Source organism: Anas acuta, chromosome 1 (genome assembly GCF_963932015.1).
Source record: "Anas acuta chromosome 1, bAnaAcu1.1, whole genome shotgun sequence".
NCBI classification, from domain to species: domain Eukaryota; kingdom Metazoa; phylum Chordata; class Aves; order Anseriformes; family Anatidae; genus Anas; species Anas acuta.
Window position 1 is genome coordinate 29,313,465 of NC_088979.1, and position 19,668 is coordinate 29,333,132.

Consider the following 19,668-nt stretch of genomic DNA (forward strand, 5'->3'; position numbering starts at 1 on the left):
CTGTAGCTTTGCCGATTGTTTTCCCTCACAGCTGTCTCTGAGTCTGCTACAAGTAATGCCATAACCCTGCTTTTCTAACCAACATTTGATACTTAGAGAATCCTTTCCTATGTATTCTTTAGGCAGTACTAAATTTATTGTCCTGACTGTCTTGTCAGAGAGGGGGACAGAGGGTCAGTGCCTGTGTGGGTGCCCCACTCCTGAGCATGACCCTGTGTGTGTCCGAATTTTGCAAATCTAGGTGGCTTAGTGTGGCTGGAGTGCATTCTCTCTCCTTTTCCATATTCTTGGCCTCACTATCGCATATTAATTTCCTTTATCTGTGATGAAGGATGATGTGACATGGGCAACAGTAGGAGCAAGGTTGGAAAACCTTTTCCCCAGTCCCTTTCTTTTATCCTTTTCTGCTCCCTTCACCTTCCCATATTTAGCATTCATCCTTGCAAGCTCAAACACCTCCTAGCCTCCCTCTATTTACTTATCAACCTCCTCCTTGTCCTTTCTTAAAGGCAAAGCTAAAACCATCACACGCCTTTGGTTCTGAAGTGCTGACCTGCCTCAAGGGGGGAGCAAGCTTGGACCTCACCAAACTCTTTTCAGCTCTGTTATTCTGTGATCAACCACAGTGAGGAACTGGTGGTGAGGCAGTGGAAGAGTTCCCGTACCATTTTATTAATAAAAACTCTTTATTAATTCCCTTAATTAATAACTCTCACCAGCTTTTATTTACGTTTGGCTGACTGACTTTCACTTCTGTGCATCACCACTGGGACACTGAGAGCCACCTTGTTTATTCTGAACAGGAGATTTTGGCTGCTTTTGATACATTATTGGGAAGGGTGTATTTCCCATCAGGCTTACTGGGGAATCTTGGCCTCTCTCTTCAAACACATGAACCTGGGCCAAGCTCTCTCACCTGAAGGCTCAGGGTCCCTGAGGACCCAGAGGAGTATCTCCAAGAGTGAGGAATATTGGATTTATTCAGTCCTGGCTTTCTTCTCCAACCATCCCTTAGCTCCTTTCTTTATGGGGAATGTTCTTAGCTGGTGGGGTGGATTTGTTCCTGTCCTCTGGATGCAGCCTGTAGCAAAGGTGAGTATCCATGCTCCTGAAGCTGAGATGCTCCTGAGAAGCCTCCCATTTGGGCCACCTTCCTCTGTGTCTTGAAGAAAGCTGGTTGGAGCAGTCTAAAACACAGAAAGGCAGTGATCTATCAAGTAATCACCAAGGGGTCCTCTGTCTGCTTTGGCTGAGCAGAGTGGATGTACATTGGGTCTTCTCTTCCAAAGCACATCCCTCCTTGTTTGAAATGCCTCCTTGCTCCTCGCTGCCAGGGCAGTCCGCTGCCTCCACAAATTCTCACCCTCTTTGACAGCAAAAATTAAATTCCTTCAAGTTCCCTGAGACTGCTGCTCTCAGAAACGCCATCTGCGCTCCCTATTTACAGAGGGTTTAAAGGGGGTGGAGAACTATTTTGACAAAGAAAATAATGCAGGAACTATGAAGGAGAGCAGGCTGGAACTGAAGCTGCAGAGGAACCACAGCTGGATGAACCTTTGGTTTAGTCCCAGCCTACCTGGGTTGCACTGTCTGAATGTTTAACTGAAATCTGTCCTGATTTCTCAGCTCACGTTGCTCTTCTGCCCTTCACTGCGGGGAGATGTGATGCTGTCTGTATTGTGTTGCCCTGTATTCCCCGTTTGCTGTCTTGCTGATTCATGCATTCATTTTCTTTCACTGTCATTTCCTGTCCTCTTCTAATTTGCATGTGTCTATATGTGATCATTCTGAGGAACTTTACCCTTTTCAGGAGGATCAGGGAGTGCAGAAATTGGTGACTAATTGGCAGAGACTCAGCCAAGTCTGGAGCTTTCTAGCGGCTGGTGCATGGCAATGGTTCCTTGGAATAAGCAGAACTGTCTTCTTGTCGGGATGCAGCCTGAGAAGTTAACAAAGCACTTGACAGATGGAAACCAGGCTGCAGAGAAGGGTTTTGACAGTCCCAGTCCTACATCTGCATCATCAGCCTGCTGGGAAGGTGGCTGTCCTGCTCATCCTGTGTGTCAGGATCCTGTGGGTCCTGCTCTTGAATGTCCCATGCGTCCTTCATGCCAGAGTAAAGCCCCAAGCAGCACTGTGGGGGATGCTCTGGAATTAGAAATTGATCCTAAAGAAATGAACTGGGCTGAGATTGAACAGTCTCTGTCCCCAAGATGAGAGCTGTGCTGAGATGATTCTATGTGACTGAAAACTAGGCCCCTGCACAGACGTTCACGTGCACATGGTGAGCAAATGGCCTATCTTCAGGAGTGATAATGAAAATAAACCCAAGTTCCTGCAGGTGACAGGCAGCGGTTGAACAACCAGAGACATAGCTTGTCCCATGCTTTGCAGTGTCTGAACAGCGGAAAAACGTAAAAACAAAACAAAAAAAAGAATCACACAGCTATGCTTTCTTCAGGGAAAGTTCCCTACAGCACACCCAGACCTTTGTGCACGTGTACATGCCATGAACTGCTTGTGGGACTTTTTTCCTGCTTGGAGGCTGATGACTGGCATGGGGTGTCCCGTGTCCATGCTATTATACCCTCCTGGCCTCCAAAATGGAAGGGATGTGGTTGATTTGTATTTCAGCTGCTGGTTTGTAAGGATCAGTCTGAAGTGCAGAACAGACAGAAGGATTCCCGAGGGAGATGGCAGCTGTACTCTTCTGTCATCTGAAGGACTCGGTGGTGCACTTGAGGGAGCTATTCACCTTCCCAAGGAAGGAAGGGAGGAGAAAGAATATCCACTAGCCTCTAGAAAAAAAAAAAAAAAAAAAAGGTTAAAAAAATTTAAATAATTTGTTTTACAGAAAACCAGTGCTATTAAACTCTACGAATAGAACCGTGTGCAGCACATGAAGCAAAGCCCTGCTATAGGTACATTTTCTTTTGCTTTATGGTGGAGTTAATATCAGAGTGAACCTAAATGTTTTTGAGTTAAAATACATTCATTGTAGATTTTGGAAGCTGTGTGGGCTTTTCACACAGAACTGTAATGCACATAGCTGCCTATACCTGCAAGTAAAGGCCGTGCTGGGAGGGGGAAGGTAAGTTCAGTTGCATGCTATGAAATGCTGGGAATGATACCCAGATACTGAAGAGGTGCCTGCTCCTTATGGGGAGCAGGGAGATCCTGCCAGGAGCAGGAGTAAGCCCTGCAGCCCCTCTAGGTGGAGATGTGATGCCCATGGATGCTCAGGAGACACCACACGGGCTTGGCATGAACACCCTCAAAATGACAATTAAATATGCTAGTATTTAACACCTCTTTTGAGGTGTCCATGGGATCTCCTTTGGCTTCAAACCCCATCAAGCATCTTTGTTGTGATGATGGAAGGATGAAGACTGGGAATCAAAACCCACAGAGGCAGGTGCGAGCAAGCACGCTGGAGTTGTGCTCCACTGGTCTGGAAAAACAGAGCAAAAAGGTTGGTTCCCCGAAGAACCAACTGTGCCATTTTCCAGACAAAAAGTCTTTGCTCTGCTGTCAGTGACAGCTTCTATTTAGGAGGATCCTGTTTTGTAGCTGCAAATGAAAAGAGCCGCGTGGCAGCCAGCCAGCAGCGCAGCTACTTAATTTACCAATGAAAACTTTGAGGAAACGGGGAAAGTTTGCTAGAAAGCAGCTCTGTGAAACAGCCAGGCACACTATGTGCCCTCTTTGTGCAACATAAACTCCAAGAAAAAAAAAAAGAAAGATGCACAGCAATATATTCTAGGTACTCAGGTTTACCAAACCATGCAAGATTTGGCTGCTGGAGTGACTAAGGCAGGCAGAACACCTCTGCATTTACCTCAGTCCCTCCTCCTCTGAGTGCCTTTGTCCAAGACTGATGGCTTTTGGACCACCTTGACATTAAGGCAGACAGGCTCTTGCCCTGTGTTTAAGGGTACACTGGAGCATTGCCAAGGAAATATATAGATAAAACGTGATTTCCTGAACGTTTCCCCCTGGGATCCATCTCACTGCCTGGAGAACGAGTGAACATCTCCCTCCAGCAGCTCTTTAGTGGCTTGGTGTAACTACACAAAGGTACCAGAGCCAGCTACAGGCTTACAATTGCATCCCTGTGAGAAAATCACTTGGGAAATGAAACCTCTAAGATCACTGCTTTGCTGTGAGCTCAGAGAGCACATCAGTGGGATGCTCACATCCAAGCAACGAGGAAGAGGCCATTTCGCTTTGACGGCGGTCCTTGCTGCTAGACCACAGCTCCTTTTGAATATTCTCTTTATAAAAAAAAAAGCCACCTGTCAGCTTTATGGATTTTATAATGAAACTTTTCATTGGAACAATAATCACGATGTGACCCCAAGGACATGCATCTCACTTGGCAACTTTCCTTAGGCAAATGCTCACGGGACACTGCATATCCTCCCAACCTACCTCAGCTGGTAGAGAGTAATTCTGATTATTATTACTATTTTTTTTTTCCAGTGCTAGCCTTGTGTATTGTTCAATTACTGGTTATTTTGGAAGATCCAGGAGACCTATGTTTGTGCTCCACCTCCTTGCACAGTCGCCCGTGCCCTGCATCCCCCAAGGACTCCAGCTGTCCCCTCTTCACCTGCAGCAGTACCCGGTGATTTCTCTAAAATTTCGGTATTGCCTTTGGTGTTTCTAGCCTGAGATTCGGCAACACAAGGAAAATCAAAATTTATGGCAACGTTAAATTAATTAAACTTATTGTCAAATTAATGACACAAAGAATAGTGTGCTTGGTGCATTATTCATTTGCATGTTTTATTCAGTAAAACTCTATTTTTAATGCACTTGGTGTTACTGGAAGATTTTGAACTTGCTCTGCTAGAGTTTCATGGAAACCTTTAGCACACAGGGTTTCTGGGGTCTTGTACATAAAGTGAATGCAATTTTCACTCAAGTGCTAAAAGATTCACAATTAGCAGAAGTGAGAAAACTCCAGTTTCTCGGAAAGAAAAAGATTGTCAAACACCAGGGGTCAAATTCCCATGCGGTTAAGTGAATTCATTTTAATTCATCACCTTTCCCTTTGTCACTCGCTTGTTTCCTCGAACTCCTGCTCTTTTCCCCACCACCAATTTTCTTCCAGTACCTCTCACCTCCTGGAGGTTTTCCGAAGGGTCTTGGCGCTGAAGGCTCGCTGCACCGCCAGGGCACATCTCCGTTACCTGTGCAGCCCTGCTCCTGGCTTCCTACCACACCGCAGGAGGTCACCGTCTATGAATAATGCAACGAAATGCTACGTGGCATGAAGCTAGGACTGAGAGGCTTTGTCTTCCTTCAGGTTGAGTTTTTTTTTTCTTTCAGTGCAGCTGAGCAATGGCTGAATAAATGGTTCAAAGAGCTGCGGCTCCTCCATTCCAAGGGGACTTTGTATTCTGGTCTGAAAGAAAAAAAAAAATGAAATTATGGGCACAATAAAGCAATGCATGCCTTAGAAAGAGGCTGTGGGAATGTAGCTTGTCTTGGAGAAAGGAAGAAAATTAATGAAAACTGAAGCCACGGCGCAGAGGCAGCATTATTAAGAAGGAAGGCACAAGGAAAGAGTAGTTAGGAAACATGCAGCTATTGCTGCAACATAGCACAAGGGAGAAGGAGAGATCAAATGAGCATATTAGGTGCTTCCTTTCTTAATTTCTGTTTTTATTAAAGCTTATTGTTGATACAAGAACAGGGTAGAGCTTCAACAAAAAAAACGCTGCTGGATGACAGCACTGAGTTTCACCTTATTGCTCAAGCTTAATGCCTTGCCTGGTGCAATGTGCTGAGATGCAATCAAAGTAGCAAAGCCTCCTGCTTCCTAAATCCCTCTGCTCAGAGGAAGAGCCCCGGGAGCTCAGTCTGTGTGGAAAAGCACCCACCCCAACTCCTCACAATCACTATATTTCCCTTTGAGAATTGCCTGTGTGTGAACATTCATATCAGTTTTTCCAGATACTATCTTGGCTTGACAGCAGGAAAAAAAAAAAAAGAAATCACTCATTTAACACTGCTAGAAATATTCTGACGCCTTGCTATTAAAACTGAAGAGTTTTGAGGCAGAGCTGCATGTCCAGCCTTTATGGGCATGGTGGAGATCCTTCCTACACCTTGTTTAAGCTGCAGCATTGCTCTTGCAATGTTATTCTTCTGCCTTCAACCTGCTTCCTCCTCTGGGCCTTGTGCTCACATGTTTTGGGCCATTTGTGTCTGTGAAGAAGTGCTAAGGTGCTGAAGATGGTCCAACAAAGATTTAGGTCTGAGCTTGCATCAGATGTTGGGTCTGCCAGAGCTGGAGAAGGGCTCTTTGCTGCACTGCATCTCCATGTGAGTGCTCACATATGGAGCTGTGTGGATCCAGGACAAGAAGGCATCGTGTTCACCTCTGCTTTTCATCTTTTTCTCCCTTTCTTCCCTCCTCTACCTCTTTTTAACACTAGCACCCACTCACATTCAGCAAAGTCTTTCCATTTACAAAGTCATTATACTGGCAGCTAGAAATAATGACTAAAACCTACATGTATTTTTTAATGCAGCAAGAACCCACTCACTCAGGAGGGCTAAAGGTAATCTTATAGACTGGCTTCCTTATTTTCCTTTGAAGCAGAGCTTTTTCTAGTTCTCAGCTACTTTAAGAGTTTGTCTCTTCTGTACTGGCATCCTTTAGTGTGAGGGTTGGTAGACCCTGCCAACATGTTTGAAGCCAGAAGCCCAGGGAGCATCTTTAGCTGCAAAAAATAAAACTGTTCCTGTGACTGAAGAAAGGTGCAAAAAGCGGACTTTCATGGTGTGATGTTCAAGTGTGGCCCAGAACAGAGCTGCTTGCTCCAGGAGATGAAATCTCAAGGCTAAGCCATATCTATCCAGTGAGGGAGGGAGAGCTGAGTGCCTCAAAATTGGATCAGCATCCTCCCTCAGACTGAGAGAGGAAATGAGAAAAAAAAAACAAGGGTACTCCTGAAATACCTGTCTACCTGCTTCCTTGGGATTTATACATTCTTCTTGGTATGCATAAGTTATGGCTGTCTCCTCTTCAGAAGAGAGTGAAAAAAGATTGAATTCTTCTTAGTAACTTATTTGCAGTCTTGCCCAGGGAATAGCAGACCTGGTTTCTGAGTCCTCTCTAACCTGAAAAGGCTTGAACCTGTGTTGCCTCCTCATCATTTTTGCTAAGACTTGCAGACAACAATTTTGGAAAAAAAATAACCCACCTGAGGCCAGTCATTTACCCTGTGGAAAAGGCTGGCTGTAAAGTCTGCCTTATGATAATGCACAGCTATAAAGAGGAGGTCTTTGCCTGAAGGGCAGCAGCTTGGCGGTGGGTATTACGAGGAAGTGGTGGAGCAACATGCAGTCTGAGCACTCCTGCTCTGAGCACTACTTACACAAAAATTTAGCCATTAAAAAGTAAGATGAATGTGGCCAACGTAGTGCCCAGTGCTTCTCAGCACCTTGTGCTTGTGTGTTTACACAACCATACCTTCAAAATAGCTCTTGTAGCAACAATTGCTCTGCATTTTGCACTCTGTTGCAGTAGTGTCCCCACGAGAAACTCCCAAATGGAGACAGCTTGTGGTCATGAATTATACAACTCCCTGCTTTCACACCAGGACTCTACAGCAGGTTTTCTGAAGCCATGGAAATCCAAGGCTGACAGCTGAAAGCAACTCTCCTGTGCCTCTTTTATTGCAAGCCCAGGAAGAGAGGCCATGTTATGTACTCAAGTGTGCGGTTGGGCTGAATAAATCGATGCTTTTAGATGTAAAGATCATACAATGGCATCGGAGGATGCTGTTGAGTAATTAATTTTCCGAATAATAAGGCATCACTGAAAGCATTCAGAAGTCTACATGGTAACTCTGGATGGGTGCTTTGAGAGAGATTTGCAACAATAATCATAAATATCAGCACCATTTCAGGGAGGCGGGCAGCGGGGGAGTGCCAATTGACAAGCTCTGGGTTTGTTTTTGCAATGTTTACCTTATTTGTTTGGCTTGCCAGGCTGAAATTCAAAAATCAATCAGCAGGCTGTAATGGACGTATTTTCATTATGGCTCAAGGAGCCTCCAGAGTCTTTCACTCATGAATTATTCACACAAATGGCTGGACAAATAAGTGATCTAAACAGCCCCAGTGCTTCCTTGGAGAGCTGGATCCTCACCCTGCCTCCACCACAGACACAACACACAGATATTCATCAGCTGAGCCTTGCCCCGTTCTCATGCTCCTTGTTTTCTGGATTGCTGAACCGTGACTCAGAGCCTGCACTCTGAGAGCTGAGGCTTTGGTCAGTGGGAGATGTACTTTTTTGGATTTGTGCATGCAAAAATAAATAAATAAATAAATAAAAAATTTAATACCAGCTACTCAAAGATCCTGCTCTGGGTCTCCCAACCTGAGGACTCAGAATTAGTACACGTGCCTTAGCATCTTCTCTTGTTGCTTCTCCTCCCACCGGTGAAATGAGAAAAAGCTCCCTTGACATGAAGGCGCTTTATGGAAGGAAATTCTTGTGATACTGATGGGACCAGACCAACATTTTGGTGGCCAGAGAAGGCTTTAAATACCACACCACGAGTCAAGGGTTGAACTCTGAGCAACAAGAAGAGAACAACATGTTGACATACTGCTCATGAGCTGAGCACCATCCAGGGTGTACAGTGAGCAAGGCCAGTGTCTTAAGGCAAAAAATAAAAGTAAAACATATAATTATTTGGTTAAATCCTAGCAAAACATGGGTAAACAGAAGGGGAAAAATGCAGCCCGCACAAAGCTTCCTTTGCTGTGTTATTTGCCCAGATGTCCCCAGGACACTTTTGCATGTTTGGTTGTTCTTACTCAAGGTGTTTGAGTAAATGAAGCACACTCTGAAATTAGTTCCTGGTTTTATTTACTTTGTGTTGACTTTAACTGTGTTCTTATGGTTGCAAACAGGCTGATTTAAAAAAAAAAAAAACAAAAAACCAAAAACCAAAAAACAAAACACACTGCATATTTCTTCACCTTGTTGACTTTTGTTACACCTTCCTTTTTCCAGTCACCATGACAGCACAAGGCTAAATCCTACCGAATTACTGTTTTCTTAATATTTTGCAGCAAGGCTCTTAAAACTTCCAAATGAGAAAAAGAAAAAGGAAAAGAGCTCATGCCTTCCATCTACCATAAAGCTTTGCACTAAAATTGCTGCTCTATAAAGCTACATCATGCTAAAACTTTCTCTGGAACATTGCTTAAGAGAGGAGGAGAAAATAGACTGCTTTTACAGAGCATCTTTAAGGGAAAGGAAAAAAGAAAAAAAGAAAAAAACAAAACAAAACAAAACAACAAAACACAGCCACAAAAGGCAGATATTATTGCAGCCAGACTTGAAAATTTGACCCTGAGTAAGGATAAAGTGAAAGAGTCCCCAGGATCCTGTAACCCAGCCTTATTTTTTCATTATTTTGAAATTGTTGTTTTGCAGTACATGCTGTCATTATCAGACTACTTCAGAAATTTCATTTTTTCTTTCTATTTTTAATGCATTTTTTTAACATTACCAGACAAGCATAAAGAATACTAAAAAAAAAAAAAGTGGAGCACTTTAAGAGTATGTTTCACTTTGCTGAGAAAGAAATAACCCGGCTTTAACCCATCACGTTGGGAACATTTTGGGAATTATAGCCAGCAGAAGAGTGGGAAACTCACTGATGATCATCACAACAAAAGGACTTTGGGAAAGGATGGCAAGCCTCAATAGCAGCGCTCCCATCATACTGGTGAAATTTTGGGAGAAATAGGAGCTGTTGACAGACCTGCTATGGAAAGTCCTTCTTGCAGGAAGTTTCTTTACACTTTGTGACTATAAAGAAATAACTGCTCCTGAGCTCCCCAGGCAAGCAGAGGGCTACAGCTAGTACTGTCCCTTGATGTCAGCAGAAAGCTGGGATGTGTCGCTACCATTGCCTGAGAAGCCAGACCTGTACTGGAATCTCAGGTGTCATTCTGGAATCAACGCCGTTGCAAAAGCATGACAGAAAAAAAAAGATATCAGAAAAAAAGATTTCAGAAAAGAGACTTCCTCATGGGGTTTCCACTTCACTAACAGCCAGGGAACTCTGTCACCAGACCAAATTCAGGGGCAGACTGGACTCTCTACACAACCCACATTTAAGATGGACTTTCCTAATGTAAATCTAACACTAATCCAGAAGAACAGAAAGCAAGACAACTAAGAAATCACAAGACCTCCATCTTTCCAATTTTCTGTTTCCTGTAGTTGGTTGCTACTTGAAAGTATGCATCCAAATGAGTTTTATAGTCTAAACTAGCATGCCTCAAACTTTTTACAAGCCTAACACCCTTTCCACTGCAGCTGCCTTCTCAAGATAACCCCGCTACACCCTTTCCACTTTTAGCTGTTGGCAGCAGCTCAGTTCCTCCAAGTGGGGTAGGAGAGAGGGTGCCTGCATTGCTCTGTGGGCCCCAACTCAGATGTTTGTTTGCATCCTTCCCAAAATCTGCTCAAGTGTCATTTCTGCAATCCCTGGCATAGCAGAGCATGGTGCAGCCATCTCTTACAGCCCAGGCACGAAGACAGATACAGCAAAATGGGAGAAGTTGTTCAAAGTGTGATTTTTAAAAAACTGTTCTGGCTGCTCGAAAAGATCTCTGTAGAAATTTTTTTTGAGAAAAGACTGCATCAGCTTCCCTCAGGCCACCCGTAGCATATGTGAGCCAGACCAGCTAGTTTGTTTTCTGTTATTTCTTTTTGAAGGTTTTGCACCAGCAGCATTCACGAAGGTGCTCATCCATTTCAGATCAACTAAAAGCAATTCAGAAGCTACTTTGCTGTTTAGGAATCATTAATTTAATTTGCGTCTCATTTAAAACACATATTTACTCCCCAGTGGATCTAAGTTAAGCAAGTATAATGAAGCTTGAAGTAGAAGAGCAGCATGAAGCCCACAGCAAAGTCATATCAATTTTGTAGAATCATCATTTTTTTGTCAAGGGAGGTAGTTTCTGTTCAAATAAGGGCAAATCAGGACATCTGAACTAGTTTTTCTCTTTTAAAAGCTGGTTCTTACTGAAATGCAGTTCACCTTTCTTTTTAGGAAGGCCAGAACTGCAGATCTTTAAGCAGTGCTGTATAAGACAAAATACCTGTGCTTCCCAGAGGAAACCCTAGAGGTAGGTCTCAGCCACTTTGACAGAGTTTGAAGCACTGCCTAGGGCTTTCAATCCCTTGGCCCTTTTGTCAGCCAGGAAACTCATGCTGCATGTTGACCTGCCCCTTGGAGATATGTTCCAAGTGCTGAGAGCTCCAGGTCCTCTCCCTTGACCTGGCTTAATTAGCTTTGTCCACTGCCCTCCAGTTCTCTATTTGCACAGGAAAATTGTGGAAACTTGCAAGCCCAGTGCCTAGCAAGAGTTGCTATTCTGAGCTGATTGGGGATGAATTTCCTTCATCCTGTGCCTCACAGCCATGTGAGTTGAGCAGAGGTATTGCTAGGAACTATGCACAGGATCGTAGGTGATGCAGGCTGGAAGGGACTTCAGGACATCCTAGTCCAGCTCTGTGTAAGTGCAGACAAGCACTCAGGGCAGCAGCAATGGGTTTTCATTAGCTGTTTCCATTGCACAAGTTAGGTTTACTGCCTGTGACATGCTGGAGGGGCTGACTTTAAAGTGAAATACTCCCATCAGAGCTGTAAGAAATGTCTTGAGCTGGCCATAAAGAACTGAAACAGCTGTGATAATTAGTTACTCTCGAAAATTATGCGCATCTCTACAGCGAAACTAGTAACCTCTGAGTTACTAGAGAAAAAATGCTGCAGGTTGTGTCATGTCTTTCATTTGTCGTACTCCCACATAAAATGCTCAGAGATGGAGGGTAAATGGAGACGACTTTGTCTTCCCAGGTACAGGTTGGATGGTAGCTGTGAGAACTCACAGCTGATTTGATTCTGGATGCTTCACAAATCATATATTTGAAGTTCTGGATTATTGCAAATCTTGCAGGAAGACGTAGCTTTGGGAATATATTGTCTCAAACGGTGCATAATAATAATAATTAATAAGTAGTTTTGGTGTATGATATTGTTTCTAGCTGATGATCTACCCCTCATCACGACCCTAACACATCTATGTAATGAGGTCGTGGAACATATGAACCGTGTCGATTCTGCAAATAACTTACAAAATCCTATGCACACTTCTGCTATATTTCACTCAGCAGGGAGCATTCCTGGTCTGATTAACCTGAGGCAAGCACTGTTATCTCTGAGGCCATTGTACTATTCTTTATTGGGAATTTTCCATTATAGGTAGGATTTTTTTTTTTTTTTTTTTTTTTTTTAATGGAGACATTCTAAGCAAAAGAAAAGAATTATTTTTCTTTCTTTTCCCTGTAACCTTTTCAGAGAGCAAAACTACATCCTTATCTATACAGTTCCTTGCCATAAATCATCACCAAGAGTTATTTTTCCAAAGAATGTAACATTTGGAACAAAAAAAAAAAAGAAAACAAGACACCCCATGTAAGACAATTCCATACTTTTTTTGATCTGTCAGCTTTGAAAAAGAAAACCTGCCAACACATAATTCACCCTTTTCATCACATTTGGCGAAGTCCAATAATTCAAGTGATTCAAGCAAAGATGCTTTATCCTTTTGATTCAGAAGAACTGTCTCCAGTTCAAGTACTGACATGCTTCTTCTCATGGTACCTGGTTGGGTTTTTCACTACCGTTGATAATCTATGAAATAACACCACAGGACAAACACTGTGATTTGGTGAGTGGGTGGGTAAATCCTCTCTGAAGCTGATCTCAGCTGTTACCCTGTGAGTTCACCTTGCTGCACAGAACAGCTTGTCCTGGGTTTGTGCTTAGTTGATGTCCTGTCGTGCTGGCCATGGCCCTTCCTGCTTCTGGAAAGATGACATAGCAGAACAGCACTCTTGCAGCATGACAGTCTTATGGATTGTTTTGAAATGCTGGAAGTGGTTATTGAGGTGTTTAGGGCAAAGATAAACATGTATACATTCCTTGTGTGGACCAAGTTAGTCCATCTACTGGTTCCTAACCTCTGGAAAATCCCTGGTGCCCCTGTGTGCCCTCTGTGGCCTGCTGTCTGCAGGCCAGGTCACAAGCCCTGCTCTCAGGTGCACCCGAAGAAGGCCTCATACTCCTCTCATGAGCTCTTTGAAGAGCATTGAAAGAAAGTATTATACTTCATTAGTGGTGCTTCATGGTATGGATGTGAGGGAATGCAGAATGGTCTTGCTTTCAGGCCAGATAGAGAGAGGAGAGCAGAGGGGTTGAGGCTGCTTTCTCGACTGCTTAGTCTGGAGAACCAGTAGGCCAGAGAAAGCAGAGAAAGCTGAAGGTGAGAAGGACAAGGGACGTCCATGATTACTTTGCTAGCTAAATGGATCTGGACATAATTCACAGTAAAAGTGTGACATTGTACCATTAGCTGCATCACACACATATAATGTCCTTATACAACAAACTCATGAGAGAGAAGACATCGCATACATTTCCCTTTGACAAGCATTTATATATATATATGAAATTCTTCAGAAGGAAACTTCCTGCATAGATGTACAATATTGCAATGAATGGAGAAGTGATGGAGCATTTCAGAACTCATCTGCGTTGCTGACGAGTGACCTTCTTTGTTAGTTGGTTTAATAAGACTGACAAATGACAAGATTTTGTGCTGCTTCCCTACTGATAAATGCCTGAGAAAAATGTCAGCGGTTGATGCATAGTGGCAAAATGTATTTGTCTTCTTCATAAGCCTTGAGCTGCCAGTATTTTTCGTGCATAGCTTGCAAGAACACATTTGATTAAGTGTTCCAAAAGGCACAAACTGCTATATTAGTTTCCTTTTCATGAACTTTATTGAAGCTCAGCAATAAGCACAAATAATCAAACTGCCCCTTGAAAGACAGGCACTACTAGGGCCAAATAAGGGAGGTCTGACTACAAGAATAAAAAGCAAAGTATGAAAAGATGCAATTTATAACACACATTGTAACCAGCCTCCTTGGATGGGTCCTCTTCAGTTTTCATTGCAAAAAGCTTTATTCTATCCAGAGACTGTAATTTTTCCACATTTGGGCTTTTTTCCTTCCCCCCCCCCCTAAGAACAGAACACCCAGAAAGCACTTTTTTTTTTTTTTTTCTATTTGAAGACTTTGTGTGTGTGTGTTCCTGCTAGTGGAAATCTGTTTGAAGTTAACTGAAGACTTCTGTGAAAGTTCAGGTTCACGACTTTATCATTTACCTCATGTGGCTGTCCCTGCTGGATTCCTGGCTCCATTACCCAAGGTGTTAGTTAAAATTGAAGGAGGTCAAAGTAGTTTTCCCAGATTATAAAATAAAAATTATGAGCAGCTCATGAAACATTCTGGCTTTTTAATTTCCTTGTAACTGCATTCATCTGAGCAGGTGCCTTCCTCTCCCCTCACCATGATATTTCGTGGTACCTCAAGGAGGAGAGCAACAGAAGCAGGATCTATTCTTTCAGGCAGGTCCCTTGTGCAGTAACCCTCTGCTGTCCACGTACAAAACAGATTATAACAAAATACTGTTAACAAGGGGGTGGGAAAAGCCCCACAGGTCTCTCCTGCTTTAGCATTTATAGCAAAGGGCACAAGGAATGAACCTGCCAAGTCATATTCAGGCGATTTGAACTCTGCTTCTACCTGGCAGGCTGTCTCCCTGCTATTTTGAGGTAGGTCAGGTCTTCCTTATGAGTATTTATGTGGCAGCAATCATTATGCAATTCAGGAAAAAAAAAGCTCAAAAAAAGCATTGTGATATTTCAGATATGGTAGGGAATTTCATCTCGTGTTAAATGTAAAATATGCAGCTATTTAAACAAGCTGATAATTTTTTTCAATTTCACATGCAACTACTTTTTGTAAACTGTGTATTATACAAGTCAGTTCTTTGATTTTATTTCCATGCTTCATTAAGATTTTCAGACTTCAGTCCTAATAAGGACTGTGTTATTCTTTGAAATGATGTAAGAAAATACTCATCTCTTACTGAGGAACTAGGAAAGAAAATAAACCATTTTCCTGTTTTCCTAGTTTGAATAGACATTTAATTAACGTGACATGCCTTGGGCAAAATCTAATTAATACATCATCTCTTCTACAACTAAAATTAATGGAAGGTTTATGACTGCTGAGCTGCAGAAGGCACTGATTTTTTTTTTCCTGTCTTCTTACTCTATTTCATCCAACCGTCCATCATTATTTTCTCATCGAAGGAGGGAATCTCTATTTCTGATCATTCAATTTTAATATGCGCTGACAGAAAATTCCCTCCTATCTTCATTGCTCCATCAAGCTTCCAATTTTGAACATTTCTATTATGACTTGTAGCCTCGGTTATAAAATTAGGGAGAGTCTATGCCTGGAAAATCTCCAAGGAACTCTTTGCTTTTGAGAGGTGCCTGCATGGAAGTGATAACCCCACACCTGCTTCCCCCAGTCCTTGGGCTTGCAGCAGTGTGGGTTGGGGAGGGCAGACCTCTGTGAGCAGGACTTACTCCTCTGAATATGAGGAAACATTTCTTCAGAATATGAGGAAACGTTTCTTTACGGTGAGGGTGACAGAGCACTGGGACAGGTTGTCCATTGGTTTTAATGAGGTGGCAGGAACGTGGGGGGAAATCCTAAGGGGCTGAGGCCCCTGTCTCAGACTTCATGGGATGGTAGAAAAAGTCAAATTTCTCTGAACTTGTGATATTCCTTTTATATATATACCTTATATATATATATATATATATATCAGTTCTGGGATATCTGGGCATTAGGGTCAACAACTGTGGAAAGTTTCCTCCCCTCTCACCTTGGCATCCTTCCACCTCCAGTTTCTGAGAGCCTCATCTTTGGCAGGGAAAGGAAGGAGGAGGGGAGGCAAGAGGCAAGCCTGAGAACAAAGGAAATTGGAGAGGCACCTGGTGATAGAAATCAATGAGTACCAGATAGGAGGGGAATGAAAGGGGGAGGAAAAGAAGGGAATAAGGACTTGCAATCATTAAAAAAAGAATCAGAAACAGAAAGTAGGGATAAGAAAAATATTAACTACATAAGTACGCTGAGGACGAGTGTAGCTTTTCTTATTATAACAATTCTATTTCACGCTGACAATTCTTTGTAGTGAATTTGTTGGATTGTTTCCAGATAATAGCTCCTAATCTGTCAGCAGAGTTTTTATGAAAGCCTGTGCTATTCCTGCCCCTTTTAAAGACTGCAATTTGCTCCACTGAAGATCTGGATTGTCCTCTGAAGAACCCCATGCCTTTCCATTAGCGTTCTGATTAAGGAGACTTAAGCTAGCTGGAATGAATTTACACCTTAGTTATGCTCGTCATGAAAGAAGGAAAATAAGGTTGACAATTGGTGAATTATCTGACTTCGGGTTTAGGATCTTTTGTAGCTGGCATGAAACATCATTTCATGTGTTCCTCTACAAGCATTGGGTTGAGTGTTTCAGGCAGTTTCATTCACTAGCTGATGTAAATCATGATCAAATTGTCCTCCTGGAAGTGGTGTAGCTTGCTGTTACATTTAGCTTTACTGCCCCACAGGGCAATTAGAGTACCTCATGCAATGTGGGACTTTGGAAAATTCAATATTGGTATCATATTTCCTTTCTGGCTCTCATGGCTGTCAAAACAGGGCGCTCATGTGCTCTGACTCCTGTGGCATGTCAACTTTTTTATTTTAATTTTTTCACATTTTTATATATGCATAAAATTTCTTAGTTCCTGGTTCCCAGAATGTGAAACATACAACATAGGGAGAAGCAAAATTATTAGCACAGCAAGAGTGAGGGAAAGGTCTGTTACTCTTCAAAGTGTGCAGAATTAGATGATGGGTGAATTGAATGCTCATCAGCTCTATGGCTAGATTTCTGCAATCCAGCAGGCTATAGGCATATGGATGGGGTTGTGGGCATAGTAATCGTCTTTGCTGCCACTCTCACCCTCCCTCCAGGATCAGGGATGTGCTATCCTAACCCATCTCAGGGTGGCATGAGATCTCACACCCATGGCAATACAGAAATTTAGCTTCAGAAAGTGCTAATGAAGAGCCTATTTCTTCCGACAAATGTGACCTACAAACTAGAAGTGGCTGAGAAAAAACAGCAGTGGTGAGATGGAGGAGAAGAGGAGGTGAAAGCCAACAGAGAAATGTGAGCATGAGGAGAACCAGGACAGGGAGAGGAGGAAAATGGTCTCTTCTGCATACCAGGGGTGAGGGATTTCCCTGCCTCCTCTTCTCTATGTGTGGGAAGTTTGTAACTTTGCACATCCTGCCTGAGTTTTGCTGTTCCCCACAGCTATCCCTTAGTGACCAAAGTAACTAATTCAAGGGGCTCAATTAAATCTTACCAGAGCTCCTTTGCACTGTGTTCTCCCCAGTCTGCTTGGGATGGGGCATAACCTTCAGCATCGCAGATAGAAATAAGCCTTCATATTGTCATGCCTGGTGAAGACCACGGCTACGGTTAGACTACTAAAGTACCCTCACTTCTGCAATATTGTGTGGCAGACAGGACAAGCTAATGATCCATAAAGATAGGGGTAAGCCCACCCAGCTCACAGAAAAAAATGGAAGGTGCAACAGGGTCACTTTCAGGTCTGTGTGACTGAAGGTTGAAGCAGTTCAGGAGTCAGGCATTCATGCATGGGTTCAGGCTGTCTGACAGCTATCACATGGGAGAAGACCTTCTCCAACCCTTTTTGCTCAGTGCTCACAAGATGTCTTTGATCATCAAGCTGTGCCTTTCATGCTATCAGAGAAATGAGCACTTGGGTAACAGCAGAGGGGTTGCTACACATCTGCACAAAGAGAAAACCTTTGAGATCATATTGGTACATAAATCATCCAGTTCTTTTTCTGTTTGGACAGTCTCTAGTTGCTGTTAATCAGGCATACCATGGACTGGACTATAAAGAGGAATGGGCACCACTGTTTCCCTGTGCTTAGAGGCGCACAAGGATGTTGTGTCCCCTTCCTCCCATTCCCTGAATCCAGCTTCTCCAGAAAATCAGCAACATGAAAAGAGCAAAAGACGGTATTTGAAGGCATGAGATGTACAAAACTAAAGGCACTCTGAGCTGTTTCTAAGGCATTTGGTTTAGATTCTGCACTTTTACATTAATAACGAGTGCTGGAGCATTGGCCCAACAAGTAAAGGACACAACTGGCACCCATGCCCTGACACTACCACAGGTAAATCGAACTATCCCAAACGGGCAGTGCCAAAGGCAGAGGGCTATAATGGACAAGGAATTTTTCATGATATTATGCAATTTCATAGAGAACCTAATATTGTCTACTTATTGCAGAGGTACCATCTGTCTGCCAGACTTCAGGTGGGTTTGAGCTACCTGTGGAAATGACTACTGGACGGTAGGTGACCTGGTATTTCAGCAGCATCTCTGTTATCTCTTACTAGACTAACATTTTGGAGAAACACGCCAAAGTTTGGAACATCTCCTCTACAAGCAGATATTTAGCTTAATGATTGTGTTCTGTACCCACGCACAGTGACCTCCCCATTTGTGTTAGGAGAGATCCAACACTCAAGGCTGAGCTGTAACAGGGTGAGCTGTGTCTCCATGGGCTGAAACATCAAGAAGATGCTCTGATTCTACTTCTGTGCTGTTGAGAAGAAGGAGGGAAGTGACTTGAAGCTTTCTTCCTTCCAGTCACAGACTTGGTACTTGCTGCTGCAGAAATCCTCGCTCCTAGGTTTGCACGGGGAAAGCACCAAGTGATAACACAGCCGGGGTAAATTCCCCTCCACTGCTGCCCCCAGCCTGATGCTGTTTTTTATTGCCGACAGTTTACTCCCTGCAAGAAAACCACCTTTCTCAAATGACCCCTCATTCCTGAAAGTGTGTCTGTATTTCTACCAAACTCCTAAAAGAGAAATGCTTTCCTGGCTAAGTGTAGTGAATGGCAGTAATTGCTTTCTTTCAGTTTACCTCAGTTCTCAGGATTAAGATTAATAAAACACTGGCTCTTAGCAAAGGCACTTAAATAAAGGATGGATACTTCAAGTTCAGCCTGCTATATTGATTAGATAGCTCCATTTATTTCCCCCTCTTCACTGAAATAGGTTGAGGCTGTTGCATTGTGTAGGCAACTAATGTCAGCTGTGCTTGAGATGAAGGGGTTTTGACTCAAATGCCATTGAGAATAAATTTAAAGTATTGTTATCTAGACATCACAAAAGGGAATAAAAGCTGAAGTGTAAGCCCCAGAATAATACATACAGATAGCTGCCAGACGTGGAGTGAAGAAAGGCTGGCTCTCTAATAAATCACATCTGACTTGTATTCAGCCTAGCCCCGTGCCACAACAGGCTGGAAGCAGGAGGAAAATGCAGGTGACAGGACTGCTAAAACCACTAGAAACGAGGAGCAAATGCCACGGTGGATGTGACAGAGCTCCTGACTGGATGAAAGGAATTGGTTCTGCAAAGCAATTAGGAGCTCGTAAGGAGCAAATGACGAGGACAGGACAGTGAGGAAGACGATAGAGCAGCACATAGCATTGGAAATAGTACCAGGATCTGGCCTCCCATGCCGTGACACATTTTTGTTGGCACAAACCCAGACTCTTCCTGATTGTTTCTCTTA

General features: G+C 43.1%; 1 long non-coding RNA gene across 1 annotated transcript; it reads right to left on the reverse strand.

Annotated features, from left to right (window-relative positions):
* Positions 1-17,565: 17,565 nt before the first annotated feature.
* Positions 17,566-19,092, reverse strand: LOC137850101 (uncharacterized). The gene is made up of 3 exons (XR_011092261.1): positions 19,012-19,092; positions 18,576-18,685; positions 17,566-17,859 (listed from the first exon to the last, which is right to left on the reverse strand). It is a non-coding gene; the product is annotated as an uncharacterized lncRNA (long non-coding RNA).
* Between the last annotated feature and the right edge of the window lie 576 nt (positions 19,093-19,668).